General features: G+C 44.1%; 1 long non-coding RNA gene across 1 annotated transcript in view; it reads right to left on the bottom strand.

The window, feature by feature from the left end:
• Positions 1–20283, bottom strand: part of LOC140722671 (uncharacterized) — an 88945-nt gene extending 68662 nt beyond the window's left edge. The window contains exon 1 of the long non-coding RNA XR_012097710.1: positions 20222–20283. This is a non-coding gene — a long non-coding RNA (uncharacterized lncRNA). The remainder of the gene's footprint in view (positions 1–20221) is intronic.
• Between the last annotated feature and the right edge of the window lie 1152 nt (positions 20284–21435).

Below are 21435 nucleotides of genomic sequence, written 5' to 3'. Positions count from 1 at the left end.
TTTGACCCGCTTGTTAGGCTTTGCATACATCTTCAATGACTTTACCAGTGAAATGAGTACCGTTGTCACTGGATAGTTTCCAGGGGATCCCAGATCGCGGGTTACTTCCTTTAACAAACTTTTCGTTGCTGCAGCTGCATCATTTTTTTTCTACAAACAAATGCTTCAGCCCATCGTGAGAGCACATAAATGATGTCTAATACATTCTTATACCCAAAGTGGGAGATGTCATCAGGACCAACTGCGTAGGTCGCTTGCCTCTGACACCACAAGGGTGGACCTAACAATACCTGCACAATCTAAAATCCATCGTCTACAATATCAGATATCATTCTTAGAAAGTGTTTCAGTTCTCTGTGAGTCGCTGGCTTTGGGCTTTAACAGATATCTTAATCAATGGCCTCCTGTCCTGGGATAGGGTATATCCTAGATAAGTAACTTCTGGTTGTAGAAACTAATTTCTGCTTTGATACTTTTTGAACTTTCATAACTAGCTTATGTAGAAGATAGAGGGAGCCCTGATCACAAGTTTCCTTACTTGGGTGGTCAACAGGGCGTCATCTACGTACTGTATTAGATTGGTGCCAACCAGAAAATTCCTTACCTTTTTTTCGTTTGCAATTTACATGACAAAACACTGATTGCATCAAACCTATTTTCCAAGAAAACACAAACTCAGAACAAATACGTCAAAAGTCTTGAACATCTTTTCTGCTCTATAAAAGGAAAACATCTTGTTAGTTAAGCAACTTTTAGGATTGCTCTCCAATTATTCCAATCTAACCAAAACTGACTCCAAATAAAGTGTTGGGTCTGTTGTCGGGAAGAAAGCGATGTGTTTCAAGACAGAAGTGAATTGATACTGGACATCATGGTCAAGGTGAGACGATCAGAGCCAGGGATTTTAAAGTTTTTGATGAGCAAACAGACAGACAGACAGACAGACAGACACACACACACACACACACACACACACACACACACACACACACACACACACACACACACACACACATACACACACACACACACACACACACACACACACGCACACACACACACACACACACTCTCTCTCTCTCTCTCTCTCTCTCTCTCTCTCCCTCTCTTACGGACACTCTCATCTGGCTACTTTTCACACTTAAATTCTGACCTTTCTAAAGCGTTTAAATTTGCTTTAAGCACTTTGTCTGCTCTCCAGTGTTGTGTTCATTTTTTATGTGCCGATTTCTGAATTACATTCAGCGTAATTTTTTATTCACTGCACTCTTTCTCCAGTCGTTCCCCGTCGGGCTTAGCTACTTGGGTGCTTCCTCCTGTTTAATGTTTCCTTTAGCCAGCTTTTCACAGTGGAACTGAAACTGGTACATCCATACTACTGAATGCCTATAAACCAGTCAGCCCCTCGGTGCTGCTGAACGGACTGGGCACGAAACAGCGGCTGTGCACTGTTCCATCGATATTGCTTGGCATGCCGAGTTCCTCCAGGATTTTGTGTGTGTAGTTTCTCTGTCAGGATCAGTGAAAGATGCATCCTGTCGTATCTCCCACTGACCTTTTTCTTCACACCCCACTGAATCCCTGATCAGTGACTTCACTGCTTCTGCGTCACAGCGTCCTGTGTGGTTCAAACCTTCTGTAATGTCACTCAGCTGGTACTGAAACTTTTATTTACTTTTGTTGTTTTACAGGCAATCAATAACTACTGCCTCTCTCTGATGGACAATCATTTAGTGCGATCCAGACAATGATCTACACTTCCATGTGTCACTGACACTATCCTTTAAATTATACTGACGTTATACTATATGTAATTATATAATTATATATATAATTATACATTTTCTATTTTCTAATTATGATTTATAATTTAAATTTTTATTATATTTACTTCGATTTGAACTTCAGGGAGCGCGAAGCGCAGAAACAATTATCACTGTGATTATTGTACACTCTAGTATCAATAGTTTGGTGACAATAAAGTATAGTAAAGTATATAGTACTGACTCGAGCCTTGAAGCCTCGGGAACACCAGTAGTCCGAGGTCTGACCCGGAACAAAAAATAATCACTAAAGGTGAACAGGAACTGACAATTCGGCGATCATTATCCCCAGACAAACAAATTGGAACCTCCACATTTTGTTGGGTACTTTTCGCCAGGTCTTAGACCTAAGTACCAGAAAAAAACAACGTTCAACAGTGCGCCTATTACTTACAGGGAGAAAGGCATCTCAACTCCTCAGAATACATGGATCTTTTACCGCTTACAACGTTCGCTTTTATACAAGTGTTCAGGCTATTCTGGGTGTCAGCTCCTCTACTTACAGATTGCAACACTTTTATTCAAGGACACGCAATGTAGAGACCTTTCCAGTTCCACAATGAACAATGATCAGAACATCACATGCCTCCTTCCACTCCCTCACTCAGCAGACAGCAAAGCACTCTGGGATTATGCAGGGTCCATTTATCACATAACAAGATTAAATACCTTAAAAATCCGAACGTTTCGAATATATTTCAACGGTACTCAACTTCCACACTTATGAGTGTCAATTAAATTCATTTACAATAACCGTATCTTCTATTTCCCAAAGTGTTGTGCTGAATGAGGCCAGGTTTAAGGTGGTTAACAAGGAGTTCAGCTGCACCATCCAACCATGTGGTGAACACACATTCAACTTGGACTCCCCATAGGTAACAAGCTGAGCATTACATTGCAGGCAACACTGTTGACCTTCCAGAGGCAATGGGCCATTGTTACATCTTGACATGTCCCAACCCATCTGGGTTGTGGGCAATCAATGGCAAAATAATCTTCATGACCGGAATTGTATCATTTCTTTGGGGATCCAGTATTCATAACGGGGGAACATTGATATTCCAACCGCGTCGTTGACTACCCAGCCATTAGGTGGCGCTGTTGAGCTCGGTGGCAGCTCATCCTGATCAGCACCCCGTCTCCCTTCATTCTGCCACTGCAAACCTTGTTCTGTGATAGGGTCGTTTTAGAACCCCGTTTCCCCTTACCCTCCTCTGTACCTTTCTCCCTCAATCCCTTTTCCCTCATTCACATCATCCTTCTGCGAGCCCATGCTTCAGCATGTGTGGGATTTGAATGGATCAATCATTTCACACACCCTTCTGCTCTCCTCGGTACTGTGCGATACCAAGTTCCTCGGCCAGTTCCTACTCTGTCACGGAGTCAAATTTCTGCGGATCCAAAGTAGGACCCAAAACACTCGAGAAAACCGGGCACAACATCGTCACAAATATAGAAGGTTCCTTCCTTTCCACTGTCTGCAGTCATGCAAAACTTCCACTGTCACCTCTATTAGTCCAGCAGCTTCTAATGGTGCCTTCTGTAAATCACCTCGTGTCCCCTGGGCGGGTGCCTGTTCCTCCGGCAGGGCTGAAGGGAAAGCTGAAGTTAGACAGAGAAGGGTTAGCTTCCCCTCCTCCGTTTCATATAAACCGAGAGTTACCCTGTCTGCTGAATGCACCGGGAAAGTTTCCGAGAATCATCTCTCATTCACCACTCCAGCACTCAATTGGGAAACGTCAAAGGGACAGAATACCGTGTCACACACGCCCCACACCCCCGGCTCTGGTGTGTCCTGCAGTCCCTCCATTACTACAGGCGCCATTGGGGCACTGAGTGTTGAAGGTTCCACCCACTCTCGGAAAAATCTGCTGGGAGGCGGGCCACTTCCCCAGTAATCCTGGTTTTTACACTGTTAGTCCCGGAGTGCAGGGACAGAGGATGGCAGACGTGGCTGTTCCTCATGGAGATCGACTGTAGTGGGTTCCCGGCACGGCCAGCATGGAGGTTGCTGTCTGTGCTGGGCCTTGATGAAAAGAGCAAGAAGCAAGCAGCTGGCAGGATGGGGGAGGAAGCAGAAAGAGCCCCTGACTGGGTATGGAGCTAGAGAGAGGGGTTGAGCTGGAGGTCAGGAACAGATGGGCAGTGACTTGGCCCTCACTTCTGATCCACCAGCTGGACAGTGTAGTGGTTAAGGGTTGAAACACTCTATGAAGGTTGGGCATTACCTGACCATATCTGCCCCTGGCCAAAGGCTACGATTACCTCATCGGGTGACTGAAGAGAGCAACCCGGTGTGTGATACAAGCGTCTCTTCATACGCTCTTCTCTCCTCGCACATATCACTCCTCTCCGAGCTGAGAGTTCACTTTGCAGGTTTTCCATCTGTTTTAAACACTTGCGATCAGCACAGTCTTTCCTCTCAGTTGCCGATTTCTTCATGACATTCACAACAGCCGTAAATCCCGACCCTGACTTTTCCTTTCTCTAATTCTGTATCCGCCTGTTTATACTCCTCTTCAGTTTTCTCATGTTCTCTTGTTAACGCTTCACACTGAGCCTGAAACTGACTCATGTGGAACAAATTCACCTGACCCTGCTCCCTCAGAATTTCATTTTTATCCTCTCTCTTCCCTACACTTACACCATTCCTCTGCCACTTTCAGTTTTTTCTCTCTTCACTTCAATTAGATCATCCAACAAACATCACATTACAACTCGTCACCAGGGTCCCAGACCACTTTTCTTTCTTTTCGAGTGCACCCCAGGGCGCCAAAATATGTTCACCGTTCATCAACTGATATCAGTTTGGAAACTCACCAGGCAACTCGTAATTAATCAAAGCTCGCACTTTATTGCTCCTGCACAAACAACAAAGTAACTATGTTGAACACAGGCTAACAACTTAAAAGATGAATTCCACTGTTCCCTCTGTACTAATACACACCCAGAACACTTCTCAAATTCACAACACTGAAACAGGGGATCCCATTTTGTCCAAATGATCGATCATTTCTTCTCCAGTCCCTTCCATGGGGGTTCTTCCTTGTGATGGTTAGTCTCAGGAGTTATCACACCTTTGCATTTGGAACTCTTAACTTGTTGAACACATCAGTTCAGAGGATGCATGTAATTTTTGTTGGCTGAAGTCCATCAGGCTGATGACTAACAGATTTCCATTGGATGTAGTCCAAGGGCTACACAACTTCATGCCGAAGGTGACTTCTTTTATTGTCTTCAGCTCTGGTTCAGACACTCGGCAGAAATAACGAGATTCCTTCTGCAAACCTGCCACTGTACATAATACACACCTTATCTCAGAGTGACTTCAGGTTCAGAGATAACGAGATTAATTCGGCAAACCTGACATTGGACATCATACACAGTTTATCTGAGAGTGATTTCAGGCTTAGAATGGGAAACCGGAAACCTCTTGTTTGGTTGATCTGATTAGGTTATCCCATAGCAATCAGTTCATCAATAAGTTCACAAAATGGGGGTTACACAGCAGTTTCACAAAATGGCAGCATCTATCCCTTTGACCTCATGGCAAGAACACAGATAATTGAACACTCTACTTCTACTGTCATTGACCCATTCACGTTTGATGTTTTCTTGCATATGTTAATTCGTTCCTGACCCAAAGTGGTGTATTTTGGTGCAGAACAGTCAGGATGGGATGCTCCTCCAGTCAGATGTGGGAATTCTGGATATCTGACAGTTTTCCGATGACTATTTGGAGGAAGTGCACCCAATCACAGCGCCGGACTGACTGGTTCAGGGAGTTGGATGTACTCAAGAACATTCGGGAGCCTGAAGATACTATCAATGAGACATCTGAAGAGGTGGCCACACCCAGAGTACAAGCCTCGGATAGGAGATGCGTGACCACCAGCAGAGGTAAGGGTCATTATGAAGACCATTAGGTCATTAGGATGCCCAAATTACTGAATCCGAAATTCATAAAGCTATTTTTTCAATGCAATCTGGTAAGGCTCCGGGACTTTATGGTTATCCTGTAGAATATTATAAAAAATTGGAAAATTGCTTTCTCTATATATCTTGGAGATTCTTAAAGATTCTTTTGTGAAAACTGATTTTCCCTCTACTTTTTATGAGGCTTCTATTTCTTTAATCCTCAAAAAGGATAAAGATCCTACTGACTGCGCCTCATACAGACCTATTTCATTATTGAATGTAGATGCTAAGATTCTGTCAAAGATAATGGCAATCGGTTGGAGAGTCTGTGGGTAAAATCATTTTGAAAGATCAAACAGGCTTTATAAAGGGTCGTTATTCTTTTTCAAATGTTCCGAGACTATCTAACATTATATATTCGCCCGCTTCTAAAACTCTACAATGCATTGTATCTTTGGATACTGAAAAAGAATTTGATCGAGTTAAATGGAAATATTTACTTAATGTCTTAGAAACATTTGGTATTGGTATTAATTTTAATAATTGGATTAAAATGATATATAAAGTTCCTATTGCCACTGTTGTCACTAATAACTGTAGGTCTCCCTTTTTTCAGCTATCAGGGGATTTTGATGGGATTGGTTCTATTATTCAATCTTTTATTTGTGATAATAGAAGACCAGGAATTAGTATATGTCATTTACAAAACGACGGATGTTTCGCTTTCCCTAATCTAAGAATTTACTATTGGGCTGTTAATTTGCGATATGTGTCCTTTTGCTTATATTACGGTGATAGGAATGATCGGCCAATTTGGGTAAACCTGGAACTGAGAGTTGTGAAACAGTGTTATTTAACTCTGTTATTAGGAGTTGCTCTACCTATACAATTAGCTAAAGTTGCTAATTTAAACCTATATCTTGTGGTTAAGCACTCTTTGCAAATTTGGCTCCAGTTCCACAATTTTTTAAATCTTAAAAAATTTAAACTTTGTAGTATAATTTATCGTAATCACTTTTTTAAACCTTCCTGGAGCGATCCAATTTTTTTTTTTACTTTGGAAAAATAAAGGTATTACTACTTTTTTAGATTTATTTAAAGAAGGCAGAATGATGTCTTTTGAACAATTAGTCGATAAATATTCTCTCTCATATTCATACTTTTTACATACCTTCAAGTTAGATATTGTTTCAAAAATATTTAAGTAATTTTCCTTACATATTGGAGGCTGACTTATTAGAGACTATTATGAATAAGAACCCTTCGATGAAAGGTTCTATTAGAAGAATTTATAATTTATTATTACAATGGGATAAGCGTCCTTTACTTAAGATTAAACAAGATTGGGAGAAGGAACTCAGTTTGACGTTGATATGGGAGGATTGGACACGGATTCTGAAGCTTCTTCGATCTGTGCTAGTCATTCACTGATTCAAATTAAAATTGTACATCGTTACCATTTGTCGAAGGAGAGACTTTCTATAATATTTCCCAATGTTGACAAGTATTGTGATAGATGTAAAACTGAGATAGCTACACTGACACATATGTTCTGGTCATGTTCTATATTAAAATAGTTTTGGAAGTCAGTCTTTTCGACAATTTCAAAAACACTCAGAATCAACTTACAACCTAATAAATTGACTGTGCTTTTTGGAATAATTCCTCCAAATATCCATGGTATTTCTATGTCTGACCAACATGTTATTGCGTTTGTTACATTGATAGCTAGGAGGGTCATCTTGTTGAAATGGAAGGACATATCAGCTCTTATTTTGTCATAATGGTTCACTCAAGTGATGCTGTGCCTTAGCTTGGAAAAAATTAGAAGTCGAACCTTTGAAATATATCTTTCTTGTTGGCGGTTTGATGTTTATTTTTAGAAGCTTTCTGTATGACGCATGGCTCCGGGGTTGTACCCCCAATGGGTTTCTTTTTTCTCACACTTTTCTTGCTTAGTAGGGTTTTTTAATTCACAAAAATGTTCAATCTTTAAGATAATTTGTTTTGAGGGATTGTGCGAGTTGTTACTTCAATGTACCTGTGTTATTTTTGAATAATAATAATAATAATAATAATAATAATAATAATAATAATAATAATAATAATAATAATAATAATAATAACAACAACAACAACAACAACAATATTTGAAAAGAAACATCTGAAGATATGGCCACACCAGAGTACAAGCTTCGGATAGGAGAAGCGTGACCACCAGCAGAGGTAAGGGTGATTAGGGAGACAGTGCAGGGCTGTCCTGTGGGCATTCTCCTCAGCAGAACACCTTGTTGGATACTGCTGGGTGGGTGGTGGTTGACCCATTGGGGCACGGCAGCAACAGGAAGGCCGGTAGCACTGTCAGCTCTGATGCTCAATAGGGAAGTGTAAATTCAGGCTTTGCAGTAGTTATAGGAGATGATAGTCAGGGGAGAGAAAGGAGATTCTGTCAATGTGGTCAGAATTTAAATGAGAACTGATTTCTGTGTCACAGATCCAAACCATTAAACTCCAGTCCCATTAAACTTGAACATTAGCCGAGGAATACTCCCACACCCAGTGACCAGAGTGCGGAACTGGGTTTGATAAACAGCAGCAGTAATTGCCGAGTTCGGCACCAACAGTCACTTTTGAACTTGATTCAGTAACTGTGATGGTGAAATATCCAGCCTGTAGCCTGTCGCCTGTTTAAACAGTTTCCCCAGTGTGAACTCGGTAGTGCGTCACAAGGTGGGATAACTGAGAGAATCTCTTCCCACATTGGGAGCAGGAGAATGGCTTCTCCCCAGTGTGGACTCGTCGGTGTGTCTGTAAGTCGGATGACTGACTGAATCTCTTTCCACATTCAGAGCAGGTGTACGGCCTCTCCCCAGTGTGAATACGCTGATGTATCATCAGTTGAGCTGACTGAGTAAATCCCCTTCCACAGTCTGAGCAGGTGAACGGTCTCTCCCCAGTGTGAACTCGCTGATGCACCTTCAGTTGATATGACCGAATAAACCCTTTCCCACAGTCTGAGCAAGTGAACGGCCTCTCTCCAGTGTGAATTCGCTGATGTGTCTTCAGTTCAACTGATCGAATAAAGGACTTCCCACAGTCTGAGCAGGTGAATGACCTCTCTCCAGTGTGGACTCGCTGATACACCTGTAGGCCAGATAAATGAATGAATCTCTTCCCACATTCAGAGCAGGAAAATGGCCTCTCCCCAGTGTGAATTCGCTGATGTACCATCCCTTGAGATGACCGAGTAAATGCCTTCCCACAGTCTGAACAGGTGAACGGCCTCTCTCCAGTATGAACACGCCGATGGGCCTGTAGCCTGGATGAGTCAGTGAATTTCTTCCCACAGTCTGAGCAGGTGAATGGTCTCTCCCCAGTGTGAATTCGTTGATGTACCTTCAGTACAAATGACTGAGTGAATCCTTTCCCACAGTCTGAGCAGGTGAACGGTCTCTCCCCAGAATGAATTTGCTGATGCTCCTTCAGTACAGATGACTGAGTGAATCCTTTCCCACAGACTGAGCAGGTAAACGGCCTCTCCCCAGTGTGAATTCGCTGATGTACCTTCAGTTGAGATGACCGAATAAACCCTTTCCCACAGTCTGAACAAGTAAATGGCCTCTCCCCAGTGTGAGTTCGCTGATGTATCTTCAGTTCAGATGACCAAGTGAATCCCTTCCCACAGTGTGAGCAGGTGAACGGCTTCTCCCCAGTGTGAAGTGACTGGTGTCTCTGCAGTTGCGATGACTGAGTGAATCCCTTCCCACAGTCTGAGCAGGTGAACAGCTTCTCATCAGTGTGAACTCGCTGGTGTGTCAGTAGGCTGGATGACCGAGTGAATCCCTTCGCACAATCAGCGCAGGTGAACGACATCTTATCAGTGTGAACTCGCTGTTGTGCATGGAGGTCAGATGAGTGAATGAAGAGTGAATCCCTTCCCACAGTTCTTTGTCAATTCATAAGTCAAATGTCAGATGTAGTAAACCCGTTGCACAATCAATGAGTTGAAGAACTGATCTCCAGTGAACAAATGCCGGTGTGTTCTCAGCACCCCGATTCCAGTGGATTTCAGTGAGTTACAACAGAAAACTTCATTTCAGACACAAAGCACTTATTCAGCTGTGATGAAATAATTCTTCATCTCCGAGGATCAACAGAGATATATTGTTAAATATCTAGTAACTCCTTTAATATCTGGGCAGAGACAGCAAACTGACATGTTGTTCTGTTTAATATTCCCGTACACAATTTTTGCCATTTCTAACCTGAAAAAAAGATTTACAGAAGACATCAATGAGTGAAAGTCATCATTCAGAGAAGTGTATGGTCATCCACTTTGTTAGAAACAATGAGTGCAGACTGTTTTCTCAATAGAGAGGAAATAATGTTGAAGAGTACGAGAATATAAAAGCAAGGATGTGTTGTTGAGTATTTATAAAGTGTGGCCTCACTTGGACTGTTGAGAGCAGATTCAGGCCCTTTAAGTAGAACAGATGTGCTTACATTGCAGAGCGTTCAAAGGAAGTTTACAAAAATATTTCTGTAATTATAAGGTTTGCCAGATGAAGAACATTTGATGGCTCGGGGCCTCTACTCACTGGAGTTCAGAATAATGAAGGGGCCCTCATTGAAATCTATCGAACATTGAGTAGTCTCGATAGAGTGGATGTGGAGAGTATGTTTACCAGAGTGGGGGAGTCTAAGACCAGAGGACACAGCCTCAAAATCGAGCTTTGTTCTTTCAGAATGGAGATGAGGAGGTATTTCTTTAACCGGTGTGTGGTGAATCTGTGGAATTTGTTGTTATGAGTTGCTCTGGAGGCCAAGTAATTGGGTATATTTTAGGGAAGAGGGTGATGGATTCTTGATTAGTCAGGGCAGGAAGGGATATGGGGAGAAGGCAGGAGAGTGGGGCTGAGAGGGAAATGGATCAGCTGTAATGAAATGGTGGAGCAGACTCGATGGGCCAAACGACCTCATTCTGCTCCTGTATCTGATTAATTTTCACAGCCGATATATTATGAGATAATTTTAGTCTCCACTCTGAGCTCTGACATCACACTGTTACAGGGAGGTTCAACCCAAGTTGGGGGAAGAACTCACCTTCTAACTGTTCATGGTGCCAGCAACTGGTCTGTCCATCTAATTCCCCGACAGTCTTCCTGTCTGTGTGAGAATGGGACATTCAATCTGTGACTTGGCCCAGTCTGATTCCTTCCATTAGTATTATTCTCTGTCCCATATTATTCTGAGCTGCGCAGTAACTGAAATGTTCCCACACAGAGAGCCTTTGTTGCTGCACAGCTGGTATTTTGTTGATACCGTGCTGTTTTCAGGCTGTGTAAACATTTAACTTTTAGACAAATGGTCGGTCCATACATTGGGAGCAAATTAAATTAGAGAAAACATTGGTATTATTTCAAGTTCTGGTCATGTATGACAGCACTACAAAGAGCATGTGATGTTACATGGCAAACCCTGGAGAGTTTCAAATTACTCTGCCCCTCCGCACAGGTGATTGACGGTGGAGAGCCCATCAGAGGCAATGCCAATGAACATGATGGGGAGGGCAGTACTCGTTCTCATTGGTGTGTGGCATATTTGTGATGAGAACGCTACAGGTCACGTTACCCAGGCCAAAGGTAATTGGTATCATTATGTACTCAAAGCGAATGGTATTAAACATGTTCTCACAGCTAGAAAGGTCCAGATTAAGATGGAACAAAGGTGATTTCCACAAGGACTAAAACTGATGTAAGGATTTTGTTTTGTTATTTTCATGCAGTACAAATTGACATTTTCAGTGACTGGAAGGTCAGCTCCTCAGTGCTCGGTGGTGCCCGAGTGATCCATCTACTCCCCTTCCCTCCCCTTGCGATTCCAAATACGGCCTACGGGCTAACGGTGAAACGCTGCCCCTGTCATCTATGGCTGCTTCTTTACCCAGAAAGCCCCACGAAGAAGAGACCCATCTATCCGCCACGGCTCCAGCGCCTTCGCTGCTCAGCAGAAAGTTCCCCGGAGCCCTCGTAGAGACAGAGGGAAAGGACTTGGACTGTGCCGGGGTGCGGAGGAAAGGTGTGTCCGGAGTTCACAGTAATTGGATTTCAGTCGCGGTTCGGACGCCGGTACCGATAATAATCCGCCCGGATTCTCTCTCCTACCTGCCGACGAATCTCCGAGCCTTTTGTCCACCGTACGCACGCGCGAAACTCCCCGCAACCCTTACGCATGCGCATGTGATCACCTGGTCACGGTCGGCGATTTCTGGAACTGACAGGAGAAAGTCTGCAAATGCTGGAAATCCAAAGCGACTCACACAAAACGCTGCAGGAACTCAGCACCTCAGGCAGCATCTATAGAAAATTATAAACAGTCGGCGCTTTTTGGCCGAAAGCCTTCTGCAAGGCAGAGAAGCACGGGGGAAGATGCCAGAATAAAAATGTGGAGAGGGAGGGGAAGAGGTGAGCTGGAAGCTGACGCCGGGTGGGTGGGAAAGGTCAAGAAGGGGTGGGCTGGAGAATAAAGAATCTGATAGGACAGGAGAGTGGACCAGAGAGAGGGCAGGAGGAGGGTCCCGGGAGGAGTGTAGGCAGGTGAGAAGAAGTACAAGGTCAGAGTGGGGCATAGAGGAGGGTGACGGTAATTTGTTCTCCTGAGTGGAAATCGATGTTCATGCCATCAGATTGGAGGGTATATAATGTGACGGAATATAATGTGTTGCTCCTCCACCCGGGGGGCGGGGGGAGGGGAGCTCATCTTGGCACAAGAGGAGTGCATGAATCGACACGGCGGAACAGGACTGGGAATGAAGAATTAAAAGTCACACTTGTGGAGGATGGTGCGAAGTTGCTCCTAATTGATGACTGCACCCTCAGGGTGGCGGAGCAACAACTTATATTCTGCCGTGGTACCTTCAAACGAGATGAACGAGCGCACCAGTCTTGTCTGTTTGAATCCAGAGCCCAAGAAAAGCTCTCTTTCGTGTCTCCGTCGTCTTTGACCCCCTGAAGAACTGTTTCTGAGTGACAGCTAAGATCCACCTGCAATTCCTCGGCCCACTTTCCCAACTGGTCTCGATCCCACTGTAACCTTAGACAACCCTCACTTTCTCCACACACCGGTTTTGGTGACATCCACAACCTCACTAACTGTTTGATCTGCATTCTCCAAATAATTAACACATATCGTTGCCCAGTTGTAAGCGAGTGAATTTACTTTCTATTTCATCTCCCCGGGGACGAGACTGCCTGGACCCGGGGAGGTCAGGGAAACACGGGCTTTCAGTGTCTGAGCCGTTGAGGAAGCCGTGAGTGGCCAGTCCACAAGACAAGACAGCAGATCCCCTCGGCAATCAAACCGATCCTCATCAGGCCTGTCCCTCGGTATCCAATCCCCCTCTCAGTGCGAACTCAATCGCCACTGCCACTCCTTCAATGGGGCGACTGAGTCGTGCAGACGGTGTGAAACCACCTCCTTTGCCTCGGGACCATTTCCATTCCACCCATCCAGAGGCAAAGAAGCTGGTTTTAAATTTGTTTTTACATTGGTTTATTTCTGATTTTCAAAGTTGTCATTCCTGTGTACTGATGTCTGTTTGTCATCCTGACCAGTTCTGCCTGAAGTTGTTTGGCCTGATTGTTTCTTGGTGAAATTTGACAATGGCGTCTCCCCGGGTTTGGACCTTCATGTCCGTTATCTGAACATCTGAACGTCCCTGCTCCCACTCCAGGCTCAGCCGAGAGTGACTGTTCTGGCACTGGAGACGGCCCAGTCCCTGACCTCCCAGACTGCACCGTCGGGTAAACCCCGTTACAACTGGTACCAGCACTTCCCCGAATAAAGGACGAGCCCTTGTCTGGCATCTACTGGCTCTGAGATATCTCTACCCACCCGTACAAGTACAACACTGCCCTCCCCCCAAGCGCCGACACCTACCGTCAGTGTGTCCATCACCAGGGGCACACATCATGTTCTCTGGTGGCAACAAACCAGCCCGAAGACCCCGGTCTCCAGTTGGCAGCAGCTCATTTGAGGGACCCGCCATTTGGGCTCCACCTCATTCGGGGGCAGACGTTTTGTGGGTGGGTGAAGCTCATTTCACACTCCAGTGACCCTCTGAGTGAAGAGGAATCCCCTCATGTGCCCCATAAACACCCCACCTTTCACCCTTAACCCCTTGTCAAGTATCTCTCTGCTGAGACTCACGGAACACAATCCCAACACTGAGTGTTTCTTCATCAAGCAGCTTTATTCTTTATTACCTGCAGGGGGTAAGTTCACCTCCATTCTCACCAGGGATGGGAGGGGACTTCAAACACATCGTTTACAAAATATTCCTTCTGTACATAAGAACGAGACGAGGTTACTGTTCCCAGCGAGCTCCGTGTTCCCGATACATTTGTTGTTGCTGCCATCTCCGGTTGAGTCGTCTCCGCTACTTCCTCATTTCTGCACAGCGTTCAGTGTTTGCAGTCACGAGTTCCTTTAGTGAGCACATTTCTTGTCGTTTCCTCCGGCTACTTTAGTCACCTACATATATCGCATTTACTAGCTCAGCACTCCGGGGTCTGTACAGCTCCATTTTCTCTCATCAGATTCTTACATTAAAATGCAAAGTTCAGTACATATTTCCCCATTCCCTCCTCTTTGTTGTCCCATGACAACAGACATCCAATATTATCAGGACTTACGAAGTGAATGATGTCTTTAAGGCGGAAATACTTCAGATCTCAAGGCTTTCCTTTCCCTTATATCCCACCCATTACCTATGAGTACCCGGAACCCTGATGTCCCCTCATTTCGGTCACATGGAAGAGTAAAATAATCATAATCTGATTATTATTACTCTGATGGTTATTCCATAATGTAAAACGGTATTCTCTCATCCAGATTCCCAAAATAGCTTCCTGAGGGGTTGTAGTGGTGGAACTGTACAATGTAAACCAGTATCCCACCATGCTCCCAGAGTCCCAAATGGCCACCGGCTTCCTGAGGGGTTATCATTGTGGAACTGTACAATGTAAACCAATATCCCACCATCCTCCCAGAGCCCCAAATGGCCACCGGCTTCCTGAGGGGTTATCATTGTGGAACTGTACAATGTAAAACAGTATCCCACCATCCTCCCAGAGTCCCAAATGGCCACCGGCTTCGTGAGGGGTTATCATTGTGGAACTGTACAATGTAAACCAGTATCCCACCATCCTCCCAGAGTCCCAAATGGCCACCGGCTTCCTGACGGGTTATCATTGTGGAAATGTACAATGTAAACCAGTATCCCACCATCCTCCCAGAGTCCCAAATGGCCACCGGCTTCCTGAGTGGTTATCATTGTGGAACTGTACAATGTAAACCACTATCCCACCATCCTCCCAGAGTCCCAAATGGCCACCGGCTTCCTGAGGGGTTATCATTGTGGAAATGTACAATGTAAACCAGTATCCCACCATCCTCCCAGAGTCCCAAATGGCCACCGGCTTCCTGAGGGGTTATCATTGTGGAACTGCTCTCCCACTTCTCTCATTCTATCTGCTGCCTCTCAAATATAATCCATCAGATGAGTTACATTTTCAGATTTGTCTGGTGTATTGGTGCAATGTCCAATTAAAGCACACGCACCCCACTTTTTATCTAATATAAAGTCTCGGGTGGCTGGAAAACGATGCTGGAGAGGCAGTGACGGGAGACAAGGAAATGGCAGACAAACTGAATAAGTATGTTGTGTCTGTCTTCACTAAGGAAGACACCAGCATAATGGTGGAACTTCCAGGTGTCAGGAGTCAGAAGTTTGCAAAGTTACCAGAACCAGAGTGAAGGTTCTTGAGAAACTGAAAGGCCAAGTTAGATAAGTCACGTGACCCAGATGGTGTACACCCCAGGGTTCTGAAAGAGGTGGCTAAAAAGATTGTGGACCCATTAGTAATGAACATTCAAGAATCACAAGGTTCTGGAATAGTTTGGCAAGAATGGAAAATTGTAAATGTCACTCCACTCTTCAAGAAGGGAGAGAGGCAGAAGAAAGGAAACTATAGGCCAGTTAGTCTCTCCTCAGTGATTGGGGAAATGCTGGAGTCGATTTTTAATGATGAGGTCTGAGAGTACCGTGTCACAAGATGAAATAGGCCATAGTCAGCATGGTTTCCTGAAGGGAAAATCTTGCCTGACAAACCTGTTGAAATTATTTTAAGAAATAACAAGCAGGATAGACAAAGTAGAATCGATTGATGTTGTTCACCTGGATTTTCATACGGCTTTTGACATGATGCCTCACATGAAGCTGCTTTAACAACCCACGAGCCCATGGTATTACAGGAAAGATTCCAGCATGGACAGAGCGGTGGCTGATTGAGAGGAAGCAAAGAGTGGGTATAAAGGGAGCCTCTTGACGAGTGGGTTCCACAGTGGTCTGTGTTGGGACTGATACTCTTTATGTTAAGTGTCAGTGATGTGCATGATGAAACTGATGACCTTGCTGCAAAGTTTTCAGACGATATGAAGATGGTTGAGGGTCAGGTCATTTTAAGGAAATAGAGAGGCTATGGAAGGTCTTCAACAGATGAGGAGAATGGGCAAAGAAGTGTCAGATGGAATACAGTGTCAGCAAAGGGTATCAACATGCACTTTGGTAGCAGAAATGAAAGGGCTGACTATTTTCCAAATAGTCCCTAAAGGTGAATTTGCAGATTGAGTCTGTGGTGAAGAAGGCAAATGTAATGTCAGCATTCATTTCAAGAGGAATGGAATATAAACGCAGGGATGTAATGCTGAAAAATTTGTAAGCACTGGTGAGGCTTCACTGGGAGTACTGTGAGCAGTTTTGGACTCCTTATCTTAGAAAAGATGTGCTGAAACGGGAGAGTGTCCAAAGGAGATTCACGTAAATGATTCCCAAATTAAACGTGTTGTCATATGAAGAGTATTTGATGGCTCTGGGCCTGTGTTGATTGGAATTCAAAAGAATGAGAGGAGACCTAATTGAAATATATCAAATAGTGAAAGGATTAATAGAGTGGATATGGAGAGGATGTTTCCTATGTTGGGAGAGTCTAAGACCAAAGGACACAGCCTCAGAATAGAGAGGTGTCTTTAGAATGGAGACGAGGAGGAATTCCTTTAGCCAGAGAGTAATGAATCTATGGACTCTATGGATCGTGAACCATTGGCAGCTGTGGAGGCCAAATCTTCATATGCACTTAAGGCAGAGGTTGATAGTTTCTTGATTGATCAGGGCATGATGGGCTACCAGGAGAAGGCAGGAGATTGGGGCCAAGAGTGAAATTGGATCAGCTAAAATGAAATGGCGGAACAGACTCGATGGGCCAGATGGCCTAATTCTGCTCCTATATCGTATGGTCTTAAAGCAACCTCTCATTTAACGTCAGCAAGAGCCAGGAGCTGATTATTGACTTCAGGAGGCGGAAACAGGAGATCCGTGAGCCAGTCCTCATCAGAGATCAAAGGCGGAGAGGGTCAGCAACGTTAAATTCCTCAATGTCATCACTTTCCAGGATCTGTCTTGAGCCCAGCATGGAAGTGCAATTACGAAGAAAGCACAGCAACATCTCCATTTCCTTAGAAGCTTGCAAAGATTCAGCATGACATCTACAACCTTGAGAAACTTCTACAGATGTGTGTGGAGAATATGTTCAGTGGTTACATCATGGCCTGGTATGGAAACACCAAAGCCCTTGAAAGGAAAATCCTACAGAAAGTAGTAGATACGGCCCAGTACATCACGGGTAAAACCCTCCCCACCACTGCGCACATTTCTCTGGTGCGCTGTCATAGGAAAGCTACATCTATTATCAAGGAGCCCACCAAGTGGCACATGATCTCTTCTCACTGATGCCATCAGGAAGAAATGCAGGCGTCTCAGGACCCACACCACCAGGTTCAGGAACTGTTATCACCCTTCAAACATCAAGTTCTTCAAACAGAGGGGATAATCTTACTCAAATTCAATTGCCCCATCACTGAGCTGTTCCTATAACCAATGGACACATTCACAGATTCTTCATCTCCTGTTCATGATAATTATTTCTTACTTATTATTTTCTCTTTAATATTTGCACAGAATGTTGTCTTTGGCACATTGTATTTTATCCACGATGTTGGGTTCGGGCTTTAATTGATTCAATCATGATTCTTGGATTTACTGAGTTTGTCCGAAAAAAACAATCTCAGGATTGAACATGGTGACATGTGTGTACTTAGAGAATAAATTTACTTGGTAAATTTTGAATTCTACAATTAAATCTGTAAATACTCTCTCAAACACACATGTGATTTGTAATTTCTAAAGATTCAGCATTTACTGGCTAAGCTATTTGGCTCTGATCGGAATGATCGTCCCATCACTATGACCCCTCTTCTGATGTACCCCAGCTACAGGAAAGATTCCTGAATCAAACTGGGATCACTGTTTCAAGCGTGCACGCTCACACACAGACACACAGCATTGATGAAGTGCTTTGAAGGTTTGGTCATGTATAGAATCAACTGCCTGTGCATGGACCTGGACCCACTGCAATTTGCCGATTGCCACAATATGTCTACAGCAGATGCAATCTCACTGGCTCTCCACTCGGCCTTAGATTAGCTGCACAATAGCAATACACAAGTCAGGCTGCTGATTACAGCTCAGCGTCCAACACAATCAGATCCTCAATTGTAATCAACAAGCTCCAATACCTGGGTCTCTGTACCTCCTTCTGTAACAAGATCCTCACCAGGAGACCACAGTCTGTGTGGATCAGAAATAACATCTCCTCCTTGCTGACAATCAACACCGGCACACCTCAACGATGCGTGCTCAGCCCACTGCTCTACTCTGTCTACACCACGTCTGTGTGTCTAGGCTCATCTATAAACTTGCCGATGACACAACTATTGTTGCTGGAATTTCAGACGGTGACGAGGAGGAGTACAGGAGTGAGATAGATCAGCAAGTTGAGTGGTGTCACAACAACAACCTTGCACTCAACATCATGAAGACAAAGGAATTGATTGTGGATTCAGGAAGGGGAAGTCGAGGGAACACACACCAGTCCTCATCGTGGGATCAGAAGTGAAAAGGGTGAGCAGTTTCCATTTCCTGCCTGTCAACATCTCTGAGGAACTATCCTGGGCCCAACATATTGATGCAGTTACAATGAAGGCACAACATCGGCTGTATTTCATTCAGAGATTGAGGTGAATCGGTCTGTCACTAAAGACACTTGCAAATTTCTACAGATGTACTGTGGAGAGCATTCTAACTGGTTGCATCACTGCCTGGTGTGGAGAGGCTACTGCACAGGATCCGAAAATGCTGCAGAAAGTTGTAAACACAGCCAGCTCCTTCATGGGCACTGGACTCCACAGCATCCAGGACACATTCAAAAGATGATGCCACAAAAGGTGGCATCCATCATTAAGGACCCCCATCACCCAGGACATGACCTCTTCTCATTGCTACCATCAAGGAGGATATACAGGGGCCTGGAGACACACTTACCGGTTCAGGAACAGCTTCTTCCCCACAGTTAGATTTCTGAATGGACAAAGAACCCATGAACACCCCCTCAGTATTTTCCCTCTCATTTTGCACTACATTTTAATTATAATTTTACACATTCCAATTGTAATCTGTAGTTTTTATTACTAAATATTGCAATGTACTGCAGCCACAAAGGAACAAATTTCACCACATATGCCAGTGATATTAAACCTGATTCTGATACACAAACACACACAGCTGGACTCAGACATACAACACTCCCACATTCCTCCCTTTGTGACACCCTGCTTGCTCCGTGGCCCCCGGTATGAAGCTCAAACTGTTGCAACACCTGCCCTTTAAATTCATGGCTGAGGCTGTGTTGTGTCTGTTCACTGTTTGAGTTCGATATTAAATGAAGAGCATTGAATGGGAAGGAAGGTTTGAATAGAAGAATAAAGATCTCCTCTGAAGGTATATGGGGTCCTGGTGAGAGCGTACATGGAACACTGTGCACAGGTCTGGTCTCCCTCCCGGAGTCAGCCTGTGGAATGAAGGGAATGAAGAGATTTCCCAGATTGATTTAGGAGGTGAGGTAATGTCCTCGGAGAGATTATACTGACTGGGCCCGTCTCAGAATTAGAGAAATAAAAGGCCGTCTGACTGAGACAGACACAGTCTCACAGGGTATTGACAGGGTAGAGGCAGGAATGATGTTTGCTTTGACTGTGGTGAGGAACCGGGGTCACAGAATCCGAGTTCACCTCAGCACGACTGAGATGAGGAGGAATTTCCTCACCCAGAGGGCAGCGAATCTTTGGAATTTTCTCCACAAGGTTTCTAAATTTGAAGGACAAGTTTTGGGGCTCTGCGATACTGGGAACGATGCGCGAAAGTGGCGCGGAGGTCAAAGATCAGGCATGTTCTGAGTAAAAGGCAGAACAGACACAAAGGGCCGAATGGCCTGCTCCTGTTTCCTTTTTCTAAAGTCCGAGTTTACCTTTGCGCCTGGTTCTCCCTTGACCTTCAGCCTGTCCTTTTGCACAGGGGAGCGCTCACAGCTCCAGAGATCCATCGGCAGCCGCTGCGGGCCAGCTCCCGTATCCCAGCAGCAGGAGACAGGACTGGGAGGAAACTCCGGACAATAGGCCCCGATCCACGGCGGGGAAAGACCGGGCACCCTCTGTGTGGCTGAAACATCTCACGGAATCTCCGCCCGAATCTTCACTTCCGCCACCGGAAGGATTCAAAACACCGGCCGCTGTTGCAGCCTTTACCCGGGGATCTGCTCCCAATCTCGGGTCTCTCACCGGGTCCACTCGTTCCCGATTCCAAACTTCGGTCCGCCCAGCGGTGTTCTCTGATTGGCTGTGAGTGTGTCCGCGGGAGGGCTGCTACCGGAAGATGGAGATGTCAGTCACTGTTTGTTCTCAGAATCAAAGCAAGTTCCCCGAGGCTCAAAGTTCAAAGTAAATTTTATTATTATTTTTAAATTTTTTTAATTTTTATTAAACACAATCAAAAACAGAAACACTAAACATATGCTAACAAAGCCAGGGAGTCACACAAAAGCAGCAACAAATATATAACTATTAACTTTAAATATACAAATAAACAAGGAAATCCACTCTAAATACTGTTGGACAGAAGGAACTATATCTAAGAGGAGTCACAAAACAGGAATATTTACAGAGATAACCCAAAACGTTGACAGATTTGTACAGTCTTTACAGCTTTCTGATTATGGGAAGCTTTCAGAGTATAAAAGTATAGTTTGAAGTCTGACATCAAAATATAAATGAAGGTTTCTTATTGCTGTGATTGCATTTATGGATATAAAATTTGCTGTAAATTAACAAAAGATTTATGATAAAGAAATGATCCCTATGAGATTTGGTGTTATTCGTAAACCCAAATAAGACATTTTGAAAACAAAAAGTAAAATCCACATTAATATATTGATCTATAAATTGACCAACATCAACCCAAAAAGTTTTAACATATTCAAAATCCCAAAACAGATGAAGTAAATTCTCTGGATATAAACCACAAAAATAACAGTTAGTTTCAATATCAGAATTAACCCTTGTCAAATAAACACTGTTTGGATAATATCTATGTATAATTTTAAATAAGCCCCAAATACTCCTCCACTTCAGATTCCCCAAGCGACTATTCCAAAAACTAACAGAGTACATATAAGTCACCACCTAC

Source organism: Hemitrygon akajei, unplaced genomic scaffold, assembly GCF_048418815.1.
Source record: "Hemitrygon akajei unplaced genomic scaffold, sHemAka1.3 Scf000083, whole genome shotgun sequence".
NCBI lineage: Eukaryota > Metazoa > Chordata > Chondrichthyes > Myliobatiformes > Dasyatidae > Hemitrygon > Hemitrygon akajei.
This window is presented reverse-complemented; position numbering and strand designations above follow the sequence as displayed.